Source organism: Vigna unguiculata, chromosome 5 (genome assembly GCF_037176805.1).
Source record: "Vigna unguiculata cultivar grain cowpea cultivar isolate G323 ecotype 2 chromosome 5, ASM3717680v1, whole genome shotgun sequence".
NCBI classification, from domain to species: domain Eukaryota; kingdom Viridiplantae; phylum Streptophyta; class Magnoliopsida; order Fabales; family Fabaceae; genus Vigna; species Vigna unguiculata.
This window is the reverse complement of record NC_140796.1, coordinates 43,185,151-43,206,610: the sequence shown is the minus strand read 5'-3', so window position 1 is coordinate 43,206,610 and position 21,460 is coordinate 43,185,151. Positions and strand designations below refer to the sequence as shown.

The 21,460-nt window shown below is 31.8% G+C and overlaps 1 long non-coding RNA gene across 1 annotated transcript; it reads left to right on the top strand.

The window, feature by feature from the left end:
- Window positions 1–19,335: 19,335 nt before the first annotated feature.
- Window positions 19,336–20,513, top strand: LOC146886467 (uncharacterized). Its single transcript, XR_014995009.1, has 2 exons — window positions 19,336–20,332; window positions 20,423–20,513. It is a non-coding gene; the product is annotated as an uncharacterized LOC146886467 (long non-coding RNA).
- The last annotated feature ends 947 nt before the right edge of the window (window positions 20,514–21,460 follow it).

Here is a 21,460-nt window from a genome sequence, read left to right as displayed (position 1 = left end):
AAATTAGTAGAGTAATAAATATAATAGTACACTCTAAGAATGGTGATGAAGATAAACTTGTTTTAAAAAATATAAGAATTAAATTAATTTAAAGATAAATAAATAAATTGAATTATTATTGTAGATATAAATACCAAAAATATTATTAAGCATAAACAAAGCATTGAAAAGATTTATAGGACCCACAAACAAATGACCCAAACATTAAAAGTGAGTTTTTAGAAAAAAAAAGTATAATTAGTCGTATAGTATCCAGTTTGGTGCTGGAGTTTCTAATTGGTACCCGGTTTAAAAAAAGTGTCAATTGCGTACCCAAATTAGTTTAAGTGCACCAATTGAGTCTATACCGTTAAATGTTCCCAAACGACGTTTAGGAAGTGGTGAGGTGGCAGTGCAGAAGGGATACGTGTCAAATAATAACAGATGACTGGTTGAAATTATATTTGTACAATGTTCCACATGGTATTTATATTTAAAGAAGATTGTCCCTCATTTTTCATTATCTTCTTCCTCTCCTATGTTCTGCCCTAATCCAGTTTCTTCTTCATCAATATCCGGACAGTTTGTTGTGCCCTAATTAGTTTGTTCTTCCTCTCGTTTTGTGTGTTTTTATTTTTATTTTGTAAGCAGCGGAGTGGTGGCAATGATGTATTTAAAGGGTGCAATTACTTTTATATTCACCTTATCAGCCAAGGCCTCCTCACCATCCCCAACACAAACTTCTTCATTACCCACACCATTCTCCTTATCAGCCAACTCCTCTTCACCATCCCCAACACAAACATCTTCATTAGTCACTTCATCCTCACACTCAACAACAACCTGTTCTCCAATATCCCCAACTTCACAAAAATCAACCCTAACATCAAAACCCTAATCACTAAATCAGAGAAAAACACAATACCAACCTTTCGTTATCAATGGTCTGCAAGTTGCTCTCAAGTCTCCACTTCACTGTTCGAAAGTCGCCTTCAATTTCTCCACCACTTCGCGAAGAATCCTCCACCAGTTCGTCTCTCCTGCGTCACCTTTCCCCAATTTCACGTTTTTATCACATGCTTCTGCGACTTCTTTTTTAACTTCGTCGCCCTTTTTTTTAAATTTTCGTTCTTTTATTTTTAAAATTTTTCATTACAAGACATATTTAATTTTCTTCCCCAGCTTTCCACATCATTAATAATTAATCTCCACGTGTTCCAAATTTAATTCACAGACCAACCAGTATCAGTCAACGTTAACCTTTCTAACGGCGTCAACTTAAATGGACTCAATTGGTGCACTTAAACTAATTTGGGTACGTAATTGACACTTTTTTAAAACCGGGTACCAATTAGAAACTCCAATACCAAACTGGGTACTATACGACTAATTATAAAAAAAAAAAATAACTCTATAAGTCATATATAAAATGTACAACTTGATATTAAATTCGATAAAAAAATGTACCTTTTCAACCAACATATTTTAAATTGTGAAGAATTTTGTTATGGGATATGCATATTAACGACAATGAAGTTATGAATAATTTCTACAACATTTAGTATGGCACGCATGCTACGGAGGATAATGTTGAATGAAATATATTACCAACCAAACTCTCATTTGAAAATAAAATAAAATAAATTATTAGGTGGAAAAGTACCTTCTTTTTTTTTTTTTTGGCACTGCATGAAATTTAATAAGAGAACATAAAAGGTACATAGGCATAATTAAATTATAATCATAGAAAGAAACCAGTGAGACACATATAATTTCCATTAGAATATATCTAAAAACCTTATCTGTAGTACAAAAATAGATAATTGAGTGCAGCTATCTATCATAAACTTTTGACCACAAAACTATTCTAAGATAGTCTTTGTTTTATCTTTAGTATTGTTTGGTCTCTTAAACATTGTAAAGGTGTTTATTTTTTCTGAAGTACATTTTAATTATTTGAATTTTTATTATAATTCCTTTAAAGTATTTTTGTTTTCTTCCAAGATTTTAAATCTAATATATATTTCACCTAATAATATTTATTTAAATTTTTTTATTTTTTGAAAAAAATAATATATATATATATATATATATAAAGAAAATTCCTCTATTTTACGTCTATATTTGTTTTTCAATTTTATTTTATTTTTAATTAAAATAATTATTTTATTAATATTATCATTAAGTATTGTTTATTTAAATTTAATAATTTTTTAATTTGATAAATTTTTTTAAACTTAACAATAATTAAAAAGTTATTTCCAAAATATATAAAAATTACTTACAATAAAAATTACTTATATTTAATGTTATAATTATAATAATAATAATAATAATAATTTTATTTTTTTATCATAAAAATGTGAACACACGTATACATATAAATGCATGTAATTATAATATACTTAATTATGTAAAATTTAATAATTAATTAATTAATTAATTAGTTTAGTTTAATAAGTTAAAATAATTATTATCTTTATATATTAAATCATAATATCATCGTTAATAATGAAAACTTAAATTTTAAATATTAATAATTAAGTTATAATATTATTATATATTATATTATCTAAATAATATTATAAAAATTATTTTTTATTTTATTTTTAATTAAAAAATAGATCCTAAATCAAATTGACAAACCGGAAATGTTACCCACCCAACTTAGTGGTCGACTGGCTGACCAATATGCTTTGCTCACTCCCAAACAATAATACTATTTTTTTAAATAATACATTAACATTACAATATTAATATTCATCACCATTTAAATTTTTATTCATTCATCTTTATTTAAGTTCTATTTGTCAATACATTAGTAATTCATAAGTGCCAAATGATTTTAGATTTCAAAAGTGATTTTTATTTTAGAAAGATAAAAAAAAAATCATCTTTTACGGGAACCAAAATTATAACTCACTAATTTAAAAAAAAAATAAAAACATATTTAAAGCTTTCAAAATTTACTAAATAAATTTGTTTTTGTGTAGAAGAAAATAGAACATAAAACATAATGATGTGAAGGAAAAAAATATAACCAAAGATAAATAGTTGGTATTTAAGAAAAAGAAATGCTTAATTATTTGGATGGTTTCTATTTTTGTGGAAGTATGTGATCTTCGTCTCAACTCTTAAAAAATTTTGGATTGGTTTCAACTTTTGAAAAAATGTATCAATTAATAGCATTAACGGCATGTCACGTATTAATATGTAGTTTTTAATTTTTGTTACTATAGGTAGTAGCAGATCTTCAGGTAATATTTTGTGGATGCTAAAATTTTGGTTGAACTATCCTTTTGGTACATTTTTTTGTCAAAAAATGTCAAATTAGTCCTCTACTTTTTTTAATCTCAATTTGGTCCCGATTTTTTAAAAATTAATGTAATTTTATCTTTTTTGTTAAATGTTAAATTTCTTGAAGCGGAACAAGGACTTTTCATCGAAAATTGACACTAGGATTATGTCAATTACACCAACAAAAGAAACCATCCTTATTCAAAACTTCAATATTGATGAAAAAACCTTGATCTGATTAAAGAAATTTAACAAAAAAATTTGCATCATTTTTTTAAAAATTGGGATCATATTGAGACTAAAAAAAATTGTAGGACCAACTTGATATTTTTGAAAAAAAAGGAATTAAAAGCGTAATATACAATTATATTGGAGGAACAACTTGATATGATAATAAAAAATAATAAAATTATAATTATTGTTATTGTTATTATTATAATTATACAATTAAATATAAATAATTTTTATAATTTTACTATAATTAATTTTCATTTATAATGATTAAGTTTAAAAAAAGTTTAATTACTCGGATGATACCCACTCTGGTATAGGTGTGTCAATATGGTACCCACTTTTAAACAAGTGCCAATTGCATTCTAATTTTTGAAAAAATTGCTCCAATTAGGTTCGTTTAAGTCGAAAATGACTAACGCCGTTAATGGCATGCCACATCAGTCTATGGTTTTCTTTTCTAATTCGTTTAGTATTTTTTAATTTGATTTTAATTTTTAACTTTTTTTTTTTGCAAAAAAAGATAATTTGACATGTGTCAGGTCCCTGGTGAGACAAGGGACATTGTCAGTGTCACGTCGCAATACAATGTCACGTGTCAGTGTCACCATCAAATGTCATTGTCTTGATTTTAATTTAGTCTCTGTATATGTTTGAATGATTCAATTTAGTTCCTACTTATGTGTTTCTGATTCAGTTTTGACCCAATTTTTTTTTAATTAAAATTTATTTTTATAAGATTAAAACTGATTAAATATAAATATTTTTACTAATCTATTAGTATAACATTCATACAAATAAAAAAATTGGTTTAAATTAGTGAGAGACAATATTGTTCTATTTTGAAAAAAAGTAATAATTAACAAAATCTGAGTTAATAATATACAACAAAGTAATATGTTAAAAAGTCATTTTTAGTAAAATATTAGTATAAAATTTATACAAATAATAAATTTGGTATGAAATTGGAGAGAAACAATATAAATATAAATACTTAATTTCTTAAAAATATTTATACTTAATTAGTTTTAATCTTATAAAAAATGGATTACAAAAATATTTTAATTCTTAAAAGAAATTGGGAAAAAATTGAATCAGATACACATAAGTAGGGACTAAATTAAATCAAGAAGACATATATGGAGACTAAATTAAAATCAACACAATGACATTTGATAGTAACCTGATACATGGCATTGACAATGCCACATGTCACACCATGGACCTAACACGTGACATTTTTTTTTGCAAAAAAATTAAAAATTACATACTAACATGTGGCATGTTGTTAACGACGTTAACAAATTCTATCTGAAAGGAACATAATTGAAGCACTTTTTAAAAGTTGGAATACAACTGACATATTTTTAAAAACGTGTACTAGATTTACACATCTCTACCAAAGTGAGTATCATCCGAGTAATTAAACCTTTAAAAAATATAATCAAATTAAAAATGATTTAAATTAAACAAATGATCACTTAAAAGATAATATTAATAAAATAATTAATTTTATTTAAAAAATATTTAAAAGGTAAAATTGAAAAATAGATGTGAAAAAAAACGACTTTTCCTTATATATAGATATAGATATATAAAAAACTTTTAGAATATCAAATATATAAAATATATTTAAAATTATATATTAAATTATATAAATGTAAAAAAAATGGGAGGGGGGGACCATGACCCACCTTAGTGACTATAAGGCCTGGTGTGACACGTGACATTGTCAATGCAATGTAGTAGGAGAACGCCACGTGTCAGTCAATGTCATTATCTTGATTTCAATTTAGTCTCTATGTATGTCTCTCTGATTCAGTTTAGTCCCCATACATGTCTCTTTGATTCAATTTTGTCCCAATTTTTTTAATAATTAAAATATATTTTTCGAATTCATGTTTTTATTTATAAAATTTAAACTAATTAAGATGAGTTAATAATATACAATAATATAATATGTTAAAAAGTCATTTTTAATAAAAAATATATTAGTATAATATTTATACAAATAATAAATTTGGTCTCAAATTAGAGTGAAACAATATTGTTCTATTTTGAAAAAAAAAATCTAATGATTAACAAAACATGAGTTAATAATATACAATAATGTAATATGCTAAAATGTCATTTTTAATAAAAATATATTAGTATAATACTTATACAAATAATAAATTTGGTCACAAATTGGAGAGAGACAATATTGTTCTATTTTGAAAAAATAAATGATTAAGATAACATACAAAAGATGGGTTACAGTGAACATTTGCATAAGTCCGCATTTTGATATTGAACATTTAATGGGGACTTGATTGGGATGCAAACTTATCAAGATTTAAGAGTCATATTACAATATGGAATATTATGAGTCATATAATTACAATATGAAATATTATAAGTGTTATAAGTGTTGAGATTTTGTAAGGACTGTGAACATATGAGAAATATAAGAAATATGGTAGATATAAGATATGTTACAAGAGAAACTTCTTATTTTATTCATAAAATCTCTACCTATATATATATATATATATATATATATATATATATATATATATATAAAATAAAATGTAACAAAATATAAAGTCAAATAACTTTACGTTATTTTTACTGAAAATAAAGTCACAAAATTATTGATCCGATAATTTTTCCTTTTCAAATGCGAATTTAGGTGGAATGCGAACTTAAATAAGTGCGGACTTAAGCAAATGTTTACAGTAATAATATATAATAATGTAATATGTTAAAAAATTATTTTTAATAGAAAATATCAGTATAAAATTTATACTTTTAACAAATTTGGTCTCAAATTACAGAGACAATATTGCTCTATTTAAAAAAAATTGTCCCAATTTTTTTAATAATTTAAATATGTTTTTCTAATCCACGTATTCTTTATAAAGTTTAAACTAATTAAGAATAAATAATATTACAAAATTAAGTATTGATATTTATATTAGTGGTAAAAGAAATATTCAATATAACATGAGTAAATAATATACAATAATATAATATGTTAAAAAGTCATTTGTAATAAAAAGATCAGTATAACATTTATACAAATAATAAATTTAGTCTCAAATTGGAGAGAGACAATATTGTTCTATTTTGACAAAAAAAATGTAAGGATTAACAAAACATTAGTTAATAATATACCATAATGTAATATCTTAAAAAGTCATTTTTAATAAAAAATATCATTATAACCTTTATACAAATAATAAATTTGGTCTCAAATTGGGGAGAGACAATATTGTTCTATACTTTAAAAAAAAAAGGAATGATTAACAAAACATGGGTCAATGATATACAATAATGTAATATGTTAAAAAGTCATTTTTAATAAAAAAATATTAATATAACATTTATATAAATAATAAATTCGGTCTCAAATTAGAAAGAGACAATATAAATAATATTGCTCTATTTTAAAAAAAAAAATTGGACAAAATTGAATTAAAAAGACATAAAGAGGAGCTAAATTGAATCAAAGAGACATATATAAGAACTAAATTGAAATCAAGACAATGAAACTTGACAATGCCATTGACACATGACATTTCTCTGCCATGAGTGCCACGTGTCACTCCAAGAACCTAACACGTGACAACAAAAATTGTGCAAAAAAAATCAAGAAATTAAAAAAAATTAAGAAAATCACAAATTGACACATGACATGTCGTTAACACTGTTAGCAATTTTTCTGAAATGAACCTAATTGAGACACTATTTTTAAAAATCAGGACGCAATTGAAACTTGTTTAAAGGTGGGGATCAAGTTGACACACTCCTACCAAAGTAGGGATCATCTGAATAATTAAGAAAAAGAAAAGAGAAAATAAGTAAAAATAAAACTATTCTAACAAACTTATACTAAACAAGAAATTAACTTCGACCTTATTTAGAAACTAAATTAGTTAAAACACAATTAACAATTTTCAATTTCAATAATTGTGGATTTATTCTTTTTATCTCACCAAATTGGATGTGACTTTAAACCTAACATTTAGTTCGGTTTTTGATAAGAGAGAAGTAGTATTAGGAGAAACTTTGGTTAGAAAGATCATGTAGTTGCAATTAATATATGGTATAAGATTCACTGTGATTCCTTCCTATGATATCTTTTCCTTGACAAACCACAAATCTAGTTAAAAGAGCTGTGAGAAGAACAATATTAAGATTGTCACATCATATCAAAATGGTTTGATTAGTTTGATTAGTTTAATTTGAAGTTCAACGAGAAGAGACTTTGACTATTGTATTTCAACACCAAAAGTATTCGTGACTCTAAACTCAACTATAGTGTTAGATTTGGATCTTCATCTTTTTTTTGTGATTTTGGTACTAAATTTACTTTAACCTTGTGTTTGGATGGAGCATTTCAACAATGCTCAGAAATCAAAATGCTTTGTATTTGAATTGCTTGTCATTAAATTTTCTTCATTTTCTAAATAACTTGTTTGGATAAAGAAATTAAAATACCTTACATTTCAATTTCCTGTGAGATAAAATTTAATTTTTACAATATTTATTTTAGGCTTAGTTATGTTTTGAGTTCATGGTAAATTTGGAAACGGGCTCGACGACCCAAATGGGCTGAGCTGATCCAACTATCTAGCCGAATTGGTTTGACCCTACGACCCAGACAGGTCGGGCTGGCCGAAAAACTGAAACAGGTTGCGTCGGCCCGATGATCCAGACAAGCCTAATGGCCCATACCTATTAGTCGTGCCCGTTAGGTTCGTCAACCTGGCTCGGAACGACCCAACCCAACTCAGCCCCTCTAGGTCATTGGCTCGGCTTGGCCCCACTAGGTCGTCAAGCCCACTCGACCCATCTGGGTCGTTGGGCCCGTTTGTGTCATTAGGCCTGTCCGACCAATTTGTGTTGTTTGGTTGGCACAAACCAGCTAGGTGTTGGGCACGTTTAGGTCGTCAGGCCGGATGGGCACTTTTGGGTTGTCGGGCCGGTGAGGCCTGCCTTAGTAGTCGAGTCGATCGGGCCCGTCTAGGTCGTTAGACTGGTTTAATCCATTTGCGATGTCGGGACCGTTTGTGTCATCGGGCACACCCATCAAGTTTGTGTCGGTGGGCCGACCCGACCTAGCAAGGTCGTCGAGCTCGTCTAGGTTGTCGGGCTGGTTGGGCCTGACTAGGTCATCGGGTCGGTCAGGCTTGTCGGGTCAACGGGTCGGTGAGGTCGTTGGGCTTTCCCGACACATCTAGGTCGTCAGGCCCGTCCGACATCTCTAGGTCGTCTGGCTCGCCAAACTCGTGTGGGTCATCAAACTCGTTGACTCGTCTTGGTTGTCAAGTCAGTTTGGCCCATCTCTGTCTCCAAGCCCACCCGACTCGACTAGGTCGTCAGTCCCATTTGGGTCATTGGGCCCGCCAACCCGTTTATGTCGTCGGGTCAACCTGGTATGTTTGGGTCGTTGGGCCAACTCGACACATCTTGTTTATCGGGCCCCCCGGACGGTGTGGGTTGTCGGGCTTGACTGACCTGTTTGAGTTATCAAGCCCGCCCAACCTATATGTGTCATCAGGTCACCCGATCTGTCTAGGTCATCGGACCCGCCCAACCTGTCTAGGTTGTTGGGCTTGCTCGACCCGTTTGTGTCGTCAGGTCGATTTGATCCGTCTGGATCGTATGGCCAGCCCAGCCTATAATGGTTGTTGGGTTTGTCGGGTTCGTTTGGGATTAAGTCCAAAGTGTGAGGTTGAGTGAGAAGAATTTCAAATTCCAGCTTTTTTAAGGTATTTGAATTTCTTCTAATTTAGCTAATTGAAATACTTCAAAAAAATATATGCATTTTAAATGTTTTTTAATTTTTCCATCCAAACAAAGCATTTCATTACAAAGAATTTCAAATTCTCCAAATAAATGAATCACCCTCTTGAATTGCCTCATCCAAACACACCATAAGGGTTTAAGGGTTAAAGGAGTCGTGATTGACGTAGCATTAAACAGTTTCACTTTGCTAAGAAGTTCTTGAATGTAATTAGTTTGGTTGAGAAGAATTATGCCATTAGAGACATGAAATACTTTTATCGTAATGAAATTGAGATTATAAAAATCTTTTAAGGGGAATAGAGTATGAAGTTTGTTATTTAAAGCCTCAATAATACTAGTGATTAGAATATCATCAATATCAACAATAAAGATGTGACATATTTTTATTTTGTTTGAATAAAGAAAGATGCTCTCAAAATGCTCTCTCATTGCATTTAGCGACTATTTTTTCAAATCAAGCGTATTGTTGAGATGCTTGTAGTGATTGGATCATCTCTCACTGACGATTTCATTACATGTATCTTACTCACACTAATACTTTCATTGTTGTGGCCATTATGGTACTCTTCATGCATTAACAAGAATGGTTAGAAAATAAAAATCAAAGGGGTTTTGTAAGACCCGAAAAAAATTAAGTAAATAAATAAGTATTTATTTAATAAATGTGAGAGAAGGAATCTATAAAGTAATCAATGCAGAGAGCTATGAAAAAGGAGTAATGGAAGCTCAAGTGGTTAGACATGCTTGGTGTGTTTGAGGGGACTTGGACTCAAGTCTTGCATATGCCATTAGTGTGATGTTTTAATTATTTAATTTATTTTGGGCACATATATGAACACATGTTGTGATGTTACAAGTATACGTGTGCATGATATGTCAAGAAATATCTATTATTATTTTTATTATTACTATTATTATTATAAATTTATTTTACTATTATTATTATTTATTTTATTTTAATATTATTATTATTTTATTTTACTACTACTATTATTATTTATATTATTTTTATTTATATTATTACTATTATTATTTATATTATTTTTATTTTTATTTTTATTCTTGTTACTATTATTATTATTATTTTATTTAACTATTATTATTATTTTTATATTTATTTTTATTATTACTATTACTATTATTATTTTATTTTTGTATGATTATTATTATATTATTTTATTATCATTATTATTGTTTTATTTAATTATTATTATTATTATTTTATCTTATTAGTATTTTTATTTTATTATTATTGTTTCATTTCATTTTATTATTATTATTTTTATTATTTTATTATTATTATTATTATTATTATTATTATTATAATTATTGTTGTTGTTATTGTTATATTTATACTTATCATTATTACTATTTTATTGTCCGTGCCATATTTTGGGACAATGGTTATGTGTTCTTCCTCGTTTGTATATTGTTTACTTGTTCAGGATTGTGTTGGTTATAACACTTTATTTTGATGGTTTAATATGAATTTATAAAGTCATAGATGTGTGCTTATACTTGAATGATGCATAGGAGCTGTGATGTTGTAAATTTGAGTATATAAAGTATATGAATGCATAATTTTGGTTTCTGGATGTTTGAGAATTGAATTGTTGGATTTGAGGAACTAAATTAGAGTACCTAAAACTAGTAGTGTCACATTACTGGTGTAGCGCCTGGCGATGCAGAGTTAACTGTCAGGCGATAGCAAGAAATAGGGAAGCCCTGTGTGTTGTGGCACTGGCGGTGTTGTGGAACTGCCAAACGGTCTACACTGTCATTTCAACTGGTGGCACTTATGTTGTGCCAAGCGATAACGCAAGTGGCAAGGTGTGTTATGATGCATTTTGTATGGCTTGTTATGTTGGGTCTGGTTTGGGATATGCTTGATCGTATCACGAGCAGGTTAGTTCGTGATTGGTCTTGGAACGCATGATTAATATGAGCGGGGAGGTTCATATTAATGATACTCTTGTGTGAGGATACGAACAAGGAGAGTCGTATGTTCCGTGCTCACAGTTAAAAGTTGCTGCGAGCGGGGAGGTTCGTAGATGGATGGATCACACATGTTGGACTACGGGCGGGGAGGTCTGTAGAGTTGGACTACAAGCAAGGAGGTTCGTAGAGTTGGACCACGAGCGGGCAGGTTCGTGGAAGCATTGGAATCCCTAAGACCAGCTTGAGTGTGTATCTTGTACAGGGTAGTGTGTTTTTTTCTTAATTTCGTTTTAATGTGTTGTGATGTGGACTTGGACCAGGAGGTGCTTGACTATGTCGTGAGCGGGTAGGTTCATGGATGGTGGTGAACACATGATAATATGAGCAGAGAGGTTCATATTATGATGCTTTCGTGTGAGGATACGAGTGAGGAAGTTCGTATGTTCTGTGCTCACACTTGAGGGTTGTTGCGAGCGGGGAGGTTCGTAGTTGTTGGATCACGTGTGTTGGACTACGGGCGGAGAGGTCTGTAGAGTTGGATTACGAGTGAGGAGGTTCGTAGAGGCAAGACCACGAGCAGACAGGTTCGTGGAAGCATATATATCCTGGGTCCATGGTCATGAAATTGTGGGTTGGAAACCTTATGGCAATAAGGTTTCTTAGTTAAGTGTTGGCTGAAATAAAGTAATTTGGGGTGAACTTCTATGTATTAAATTGTACGTTTATATTATTACATGAGCTCACCCTTTCTGAATGTGTTTGGCGATGATCGTGTAATTCGTTACACGGGAGCAGATGTTGTTTTAGGTGGAGCTAGTGACGCTTAGAGCTAGAGAGGGATTAGCTTAGGAAGTTTTATAGACTATATTTGACTATTTTGTAAATATTTAGTTGATCATTTTTGAACTATGTAAACATGGAGTTTACTTTATGGTTTTGAATTTCGAGACATTTTAGTAAGGTTTTAATTTTTCCGCATTTTGGGAAAGAACTTTGAATAATAATGACATATTTAATATTATTTTACTTTATTTTATTTAAATTAGTAATATTCGGTCGAGATGTTACAGATTCAACTCTAATTCAAGCATATTTCATGCAAACACAAAAATCACCATAAGAAAATCTCTTCAACTTTTGATTGAGGAAGAAGTAAAATACATGGCTATTTAACTTCTTATTAAGTAAAAGTGTCCAATGCTAAGCCAATCAAGACTCCTTTAGGCTCTATAGCAAAACTTACTCCCAAAACCACTAAAGTGTTGGGAGATCCAACTTTATACAATTTCATAGTTGGAAGCTCTTTAGTATGTAATCATAACTAGATTTACATAGCCTTTATTGATAACAAGCTATGTTAGTTCATGCATAGGCCTTCCATCATCACTAGAAAATAGTAAAGGGAGTTCTTAGATTGATGAATAAAATAATAAACTATGACTTTAAACTATCTAAAAACCTCATTGTCATTTGTTACTTTGATGCAGATTGGGCATCTAATTCTCCATACATGTAGTCCATTGTAGACTTTTGTATTTTCTTAGGAGACAATATTGTACCATAAGCCTAAAAAAACCACATTGTGTCTAAATCCAATTTAGAGGCATGGTTGCTCTTGTTGCTCAAGTTAAAATTTCTTATTGAATTTCAAGTAAAGTTAGACAAATCACCTTTGATATAGTATGACAACATTAGTACTACTCTTCTTGGTGCAAATATAATTTTTCATTAAAAATCAAAGCATTTTTAATTAGATTTGTAATTTGTTAGAAAAAGCTATCATTGTGAGAAATCACACACCTTAACTTTAAACTAATTTGATCTCCAAACTAGGGAAGATAATGCGGGTTAACCCGTCTCGTTTTGATTGTCTTGCCGCATTTGGTTTGCAAAATCTAGGTCGGGCTGACCCATCCCATATAAAAAAATGCGGATTAATTTATCTAGCTCCTTTCGCATAACATTTGACTCATAAGTTTGCAGGCTGACTTGTATAAGAAATTATTTGTTTTCTAATGTTCTCTCTTCATTATAACATGTGAAATACTATGGTAAAGGATTTTAATAACCTTATTTTTATTTAATTAAATTAGTAGAAATAAAAAATTCTACAAGTTTATTTCTTAAAATAAGTAATAATTATAATTTTATAATTTCTAATTTTTAAGTATTAGTCTGCTAGAAATTTCATAGCAAATGTATATAACAACAAAAACTAAATTTCAAGTAATCAAAGTTGTCAAACATAATTGATAACTAATGAAGGACTTTCCCAAAAGCAAACTTAAGTGGCAAATTCATACCATGCTCATATGAGTGGACACATTATAAACAATAAACACACTTTAAGTTAAATTCACACAATATGGACTATGGGACGAATCCATCTTGTCCCATTATTAGTCCACATATGGTAGTTTATGCACGACGAATCTACACGACCTAATAGAATAAAATACTCAACTCACCCAACACTTATTTTTACCTGTCAACCAGCATGGTCTACCTCACATATTGTCATTCATACTCCTAACCAGACCTTGACACTTTTTTATTATCTAAAACCAAATTCAATGTTTGATCTGAAACCACATTTCAATTTAAGGTAATGATGCTATAACTCGTTAAAAATTACCCTTCTTTTAATTTGTATGGTGGCGGTTGAAGTGTAATTTTTTTTTTCATTTACAATTATATTTGAATGGCATGGTGGCAAATTAAAAGCACACTAAATCAAGGGAAATGAAAGAGCACGTGATATGCAAAGAAAACTAGGTTTCGCTTCCACTGCTCGCTCAAAGGAAACCACTTCCCTAAACCTGGTGAATGCGCCATCAACGACCTCGCCCTACACTCGTCCAGTGAGCTCACCCTCACCATTGCCCATGAAACCTTCTTCTTCGTCGTCGACCTCGTCAACGGTCGTCACAATGTTGGTTGTGCCTCGACAAGGAAGATACCTTGTGTTAGTTTTGAAATGGTTGAAATGCCAAGAAGGAGTGTTGAATTGGCTAGTTAAAAATTTTGGCTATCTTTGAAAGCTAAAAACTACTTTTAATTGAATCAATTAGATCACCAAGTTAGGATGCAAAAGCTACTGGACAATATACTTTCAATCGGTCAAAAACAAAGTTAATCGATTGATTTTACTAAACAGATTCTGTTATGGTATAATCAACCGATTGAAACAGAAAAATAGTCGACTGAAATATTGGGAAAAATGCATATATGCATATTCGTGTTTTAAACAAGGAACAATGCACAAGAATGATTAAGACAAGTTCTAATTGATTATACAAACATGCTCAATGTTGCAGATGTCATGAAAACATGGAAGAACATGAAAAAGTTGATTAAAACTCAAGTTCTTTAAACTTTAAATGATTATGCAAGAGAGAAGGGTTAGCAAAAAGATTGGATCACAAGATTTTTATATTGGTTCACTCAAACCTGAGCTACATCCTAATTGGTTTAAAAATGTTCTATGCTTGAGTTGCTTGACTTGCAGCCCTAGAAAGTAGGTAAGCTCACCCATCATAGACATCTGAAATTCTCCCTACATAGCTGCAACAAACTCTTCACACAATGTGTTGTTATTTGAACTAAAGATGATATCATCAACATACACTTGAACAAGTATAACACCACTTTCATGTTTTCTAATGAAGAGTGTTTTATCCACTACACCTCTAGCATAACTTTTTGATAAGAGAAAATTGCTTAGCCTTTCATACCACTATCGTGGTGCTTGTTTCAAACCATATAAGGTCTTTTTCAATTTGAAAACATGGTTAGGATAGAGATGATCCTCAAATCCAGGAGGTTGTGATACATACACTTCTTCATTTAGGAAACCATTCAAGAATGCACTTTCACATCCATTTGATACAATTTAAAGTTACACATACAAGCATATGTAAGAGTAATCTCACAGCTTCTAGCCTAGCTATAGGTGCATAAGTTTCATCAAAATCAATGCCTTCTTCTTGATTATAACCTTTAACAACTAGTCTATCTTTGTTTCTTACAATATTACCATATTCATCCATTTTGTTTCTAAAAACTCATTTAGTTCCAATTATATTCATATCATCAATTTTAGGCACTAGAAACCACATCATTTCTTGCAAATTGATTGAATTCATCTTACATAGCAACAATCCAATTACTATCATTCAAAGCATCATTCACATTTCTAGGTTCAATTTGAGATACAAAAGCAACATGTTCACAAAATACAATTATATGTCTAGTAGATACTCCCTGCTTGATATCACCTATGATGTTGTCCTTTGATAAACCTCTAGACTGGATCCAATCCTTGGGAAAGTTATTGTCTGCAGGTTTTTCAATCGGCTGTTTTTCATTTTAAACCGATTGATTTCCTGCAGCAGAGGACTTTTTTGCAGCAGAAATATTTTCTTGCAGTAGATCTTTTTCATCTGCATTCTTTGGCACTTGATCTTGCAACTTTGGGTTAGTTTCATCAAATACAACATGCATAGACTCTTTAACACTCATCAATCTCTTATTATAGACTCTATATGCATGACTTTGTATAGCATAGCCTAGAAAAACACCTTCATCCGTTTTTGCATCAAATTTGCCAAAATTTTTTTGCCATTGTTTAAGATGAAACACTTACATTCAAATACTTGTAGGTGACTTAACACAAGCCTTCGCCCTTTGAAAAGCTCATAGGGTGTTTTCTTCAAAATTAGCCTAATCAACATTATATTTAAAACATTGCAAGCAGTGTTGACTGCATCAGCCCAAAAATACTTAGGTAGTGAGTTTTCATTTAACATAGTTCTAGCTAGTTCCTGAAGTGACATGTTTTTCCTTTCAACAACACCATTTTGTTGTGGGTTTCTTGTTGCAGAAAAATTATGTTTAATGCTATGCTTTTCACAAAAGTGTTTAAACCTTTCATTTTGAAATTCCCCACCATGGTAACTTCAAATAGACACTATCTTGGAAATCTTTTCATTTTCAAGCATCTTTGACAAGTCTTTTAAAAGCATGAAAAGTGTAATTTTTTGCAGCTAAGAACAAAGTCTATGTGTACCTTGAGAAATCATCAACTATGACTAATGCATAAATATTGCCACCAAGGTTCATGGTTCGAGATGGACCAAATAGATCCATGTGAGGCATCTCTAAAGGTCTTTCAGTTGAAACAACATTTTTGGATTTAAAAGAGACCTTGGTTTGCTTTCCTTTTCAATCGATTGTTTAATGCATAAATCTTGTTTGCTTCATTATGCAACTCTTCAAAATCATGCAACAATTGATTATAGTCATTTTTGTGAAGAGAACTTACTTGACTTGAGGAGGATGACTCATTTTTGAATCATCATTGTCCTCCCATGCAATGTATGCACGTCTCTCCTTTGGCTTCTTTTCCTTTTTTCTATCAACAATCTTCTCCTTTTCTTTGTTAGCATTTGGACATTCAATTTTGATATGTCCTTGTTTTCCACAGTTATAACAAGTAAAATTAGAAGTATTATTTAAATCAACTTGTTTAGAATTGTACCTCCTTTGGTTACCTTTCTTACCTCTTCCTTTGAGAGACATCCCAAACCTTTTGACAAGCAAATTCAGATTTGTATTCTCACTTGATTCAGTCACTTACTCATCTACTTCTTCATTGTTCTTGATGCTTGACCTCAAGGCTATATTCTTCACCTTTTTCTCACTTGACTCTAACTCATTTAGCCTTTGCATCTCAATCTCATGCTCCCTTAACTTGCCAAACAATGCAATTGTAGTCAAAGTGGATAAGTCTCTTAATTTTGAGATATTCGTGACCTTTGGTTGCCAAGATCTATCAAGACACTTCAGCACCTTGATGTTTAACTCTTCTTTGTCAAATTCCTTACCCAAACCCATGAGATGGTTGATTATGGGAGTGTATCTCTTTTGTACATCCGCTATAGATTCTCCTTGTTTCATCTTGAATAGCTCATAATCTTGAATCAAGACATGCTTCCTTGCTCTCTTAACATCATTGGTTCCTTCATGGGTCACTTCAAGCACCTCCCATGTTTAGAGATGATGTGAGGATTTACAATCATATTGAGTTCTTCTCCTTTCTTCCTGAGTCCATTGAGTCCAAGGCTTATCAACCTGCACATTTGCAACAATATGATTATGAGTATATGGTCCATTTATGATTGCATCCCATATCCCTTGATTTATTGATTCAATAAAGATTTTTATCCTAATTTTCCAAAATTGGTAATTAATGCCACTAAACATCGGGGGTCTATGAATTGAGGCATCTTCAACAAAGGGTAACTTGTTTTCAGCCATTTCAAGTAGTTCAAAAACAGATTTATGACCTTACTTGAGCAAATTTCAAGTACCTAGTTCAAAAACCAATTGTTAGTTTTGAAATGGTGGAAATGCCAAGAAGGGGGGTGAATTGGCTAGTTAAAAATTTAGGCTATCTTTGAAAGCTAAAAACTACCTTTAATTGAATCAATTAGATCACCAAGTTAGGATGCAAAAGCTATTGGACAGATATTTTCAATCGGTCAAAAACATAGTTAACCGGTTAATTTTACTAAACAGATTATGTTATGCTATAATCAACCGATTGAAATAGAAAAACAGTCAACTGCAATATTGGGAAAAATGCAAAAATGCAGATTCGTGCTTTAAACCAGAAATTGTGCACAAGAATGATCAAGACCAGTTTTAATTGATTATGCAAACATGCTCAATGTTGCAAATGTCATGAAAACATGCAAGAACACGAAAAAGATAATTAAAACTTAAGTTCTTTAAACTTTAAATGATTATGCAAGAGATAAGGGTTAGAGAAAAGATTGGATCATAAGATTTTTATACTGGTTCACTCAAACCTGAGCTACATCTAGTTTGTCAATTTTCTCTATTTCAACATATTTACAAAGTATTCACCATTACACTTTCAAAATAAGCAAAAACCACAAACAAGACTCTTGAATCACACAAAAATTACACCAGCATAGCAAGAACCCTCTTGCAGACCTGGAAAACCACCAGGCACACACAAAGCTTGAGAAAGATCAAACCTCGGTGGTAGTGTCGCAACCGGGATCGCGACGAGACAGCGAACCAAAAAGAAAACGGGCTTAAAAAGGATTTGGGAGTCGCCACCATAATTATTCTGGAAAACTATGGAAAACCATAAAAATAAGACAAGTCTGTGAAAAACCAGATTTTGAATCCGGGAGTCGGTTACGCGTAGGAAAGGTGTTAGCACCCTACCGCGCCCGCCCGAGGACGGTACCTTTAATTAAAAATGCAAAGTTGATATGGTTTTCAAAATGTCAATTTTCCCCCAAAACAATGAAACAATAATATTAAAAAGAAACAAAAATATTTTTTAAGTTTTTGAGCCCGACAAGGGCTGACCTTGGGCCTACGTATTCTCATTAAAAATGAGAAATCAGGGCTATGTAGTTCTTAAAAAGACGTTTTGCTTGAAAATATTTATATTTTTGTATTTTGAAAATTTATATTTTTTTTTGGTATTTTTAGTTGAAGATACGTGTCACACGACGCGAACGATCGGACATACACTAAAAGAGAAAGAAAATAATTTTTTGGTATTTTTGAAAACTATTTGGAAGAAAGTGTCACACTACGCGTGCGGCCGGACAGACACAATAAAAATAAAAGAGAACTTTTTATTTATTTATTTTTATTTATTTTTATATATTTTAATTTTTATAATTTTCAAATATATAATAAAATAAATAAATAAATAAAAGGATGAAATTATTTAAAAGGATAGAAGTGGAAAACAAAATATGGGAGTACATGAGTGATTAGTGGGGGTGCACAAAGTAAACACAACTCAACAAAAATAACACAATGACATAAGGGTGCGGGTAAGTAAAATGGGGAGTGTAGGAAGAACAGTGAAACAGGCCCAATTGAAATACAAGGAAGGGGTGCATGCAGTATGGGCAAGAGTGCGCAGAAAAAATACACAAACAATCCAAATCAAATGAATGGAGGTGCAGAGATAAGAAAAGGAGGTGCGCTGTGTAACTTCTAATAGATCCAAAACATAAACCAGGAGGGTGCGAAGACCGAAAGAGGAGGGTGCGCAGAGCAAAAGTGGGCTAATCCAATTTATTGGAAATAAGGAAAATGAGAAACCTAATTTTAATTCAAGCCTCCCTTCTCTTCACTTCACCAACGACAGCTCTTCTTCTCTCCTCCCGAGCCACCAAGACCCCAGCCGCATGTGCCACTGCGGCAAGTCCCACGGCTAGCGAGACGCACCGTCGTCGACGCCAGCCTCCACCGGAAGCATCGCCGGCGGGAACCCAACTCCCCAAAACGCTCCCTTCTCGTTTTTCTCCCGCGTGTGAGATAGGTCGGATCCCGGAGCTCCGCCGTTGCACACCATGCTGCTCCAGCCTCGTGTTCGTCAGCTCCGACCGCAGCGACCTGGACTGCCGCCACGACGTCATTGCCGCTCGCAGAGAGCACTGTCCGAGATGCCAGCTGCTGCCACGTTTCTCTGCTCAAAGCTCTGACTCGCCGGCGGCTTCCTCCCGTGGTTTCTCTGTTTCTGATTGGAGGTATGTGATCGGGGAAGATAGGAGAGTTTGGTGTTGTTCGGGATGTAACAGAACACGAAGAGTGGTGGTGAAGTATCTGCTTGATTTTCTGATTACAAATCAAAGGTGATGGTGGATTGGGAAATGATAAGGTTGTAGAGGATGGAGGTGAGGGCGTGATGCTGATGATGGCGAGATAGATTGAGGGTGAAGTGGTGGAATGGAGCGTGATTGGGTGATAAAGGTTGCAGTGTCTGGACTTTGTATTTTCATGTGTTTTTTGCAGGTGGAAGATGAGTGTGGAGTACGTAATAATGGGGGAATTGGTGAATGGACAATAGCCGTGAATATAGGGGTGATGGAAGCTCGTGTGTTGTTGGCTGCCTTTGGGGAATGGAGACGGTAGGGATAAATGGAGGTAATCTGTGGCTATGGGGTTCGGTTGGGAAGTGACTGTGGTGGGTTAGAAGGTAAAGCTAGTCATGTTACGTGTGTACAGGTGGAGGGAGGAGAATAGAATGGTGAAGGTGAGGGAGGATGGAGTGTATTACGTGATATTGATGTAGTCGTTGTAGTTGGACTCTGATTCTTTGTTTTTTTTTTTTGTTTTTATTTAGATGGCATAAGCACATTGTAAATGGAGACCACAACATCACAATAGAAGCTTATGAATCAACAAGCAAAAGAACACAACATAACAGAACATCATATTCGGTCATTTAACCATGCACAACAAGTCACATTTTCAGTTCATATTCACGGCAGCGATACTTACCTCTTGATGTTCCTTCACTCGTATTGCTCCTTTCTCTTTTCACTGTTGCTTTTGTCTTTTTCTCCCAAACCTCTGTGATCTCCCCCAACTCTCCTTTTTTCGTTGCCCCGCTATCCCTTTCTCTGCAGAAACAATATTTTGAAAATATGTTTTTCTCCCCCCAGATAGCTTTTTTTTCTTATATTTATGAGATCTCTGTTACTGGTTGAGAGACGTAACGTAAAAGGTGGGAAGTGGCGGGTTCTTCCCCTTGCCTAATCTCCAGAGTCACTCTCCCACTCAATCAGTCCATGTAGATGCAACTATAGTATAGTGATTTCCATTTTTGTGTGATAAGTAGCCGCAATTCAATTGATGCACACGTCTCCAGGGGTACCAAATGAGGAAATCACTAGTCTAATGTGTGCAGAAAATTAAATGCCTATGCCTTCCTTTTTTCAAATCTTTGTTCTATTTTTTTTTTCTTCTTTTTTTTTAGATATGTTTTTCCTTCCACTTTTTGTTAATCTGTTTCTCTTTCCACTTTTTTTTAACCTGTTTTTCCTTTTTTCTTTTTTTTTTAAAAATAAAATAAATAAATAATAATAATAATAATAATAATAATAAAATAAAATAAATAAATAGTAATAAAATGAAATAAAATAAATATAAATATGAAGAAAATTGAAAACAAAGAAAAAGAAAAAAAAGAAAAAAGAAAAGATAAAATAAAAATAAATAAATAAATAAAATAAAATAAGATAAAAGAACGTAATAAAATCAAAGTAAAATAAGATAGGAAAGAAAATAATAATAATAATAATAATAATATAAATAAATAAATAAATAATTAAAAATAATAATAACAAAAAGTAATAAATAAATAAATAGATAAATAAAA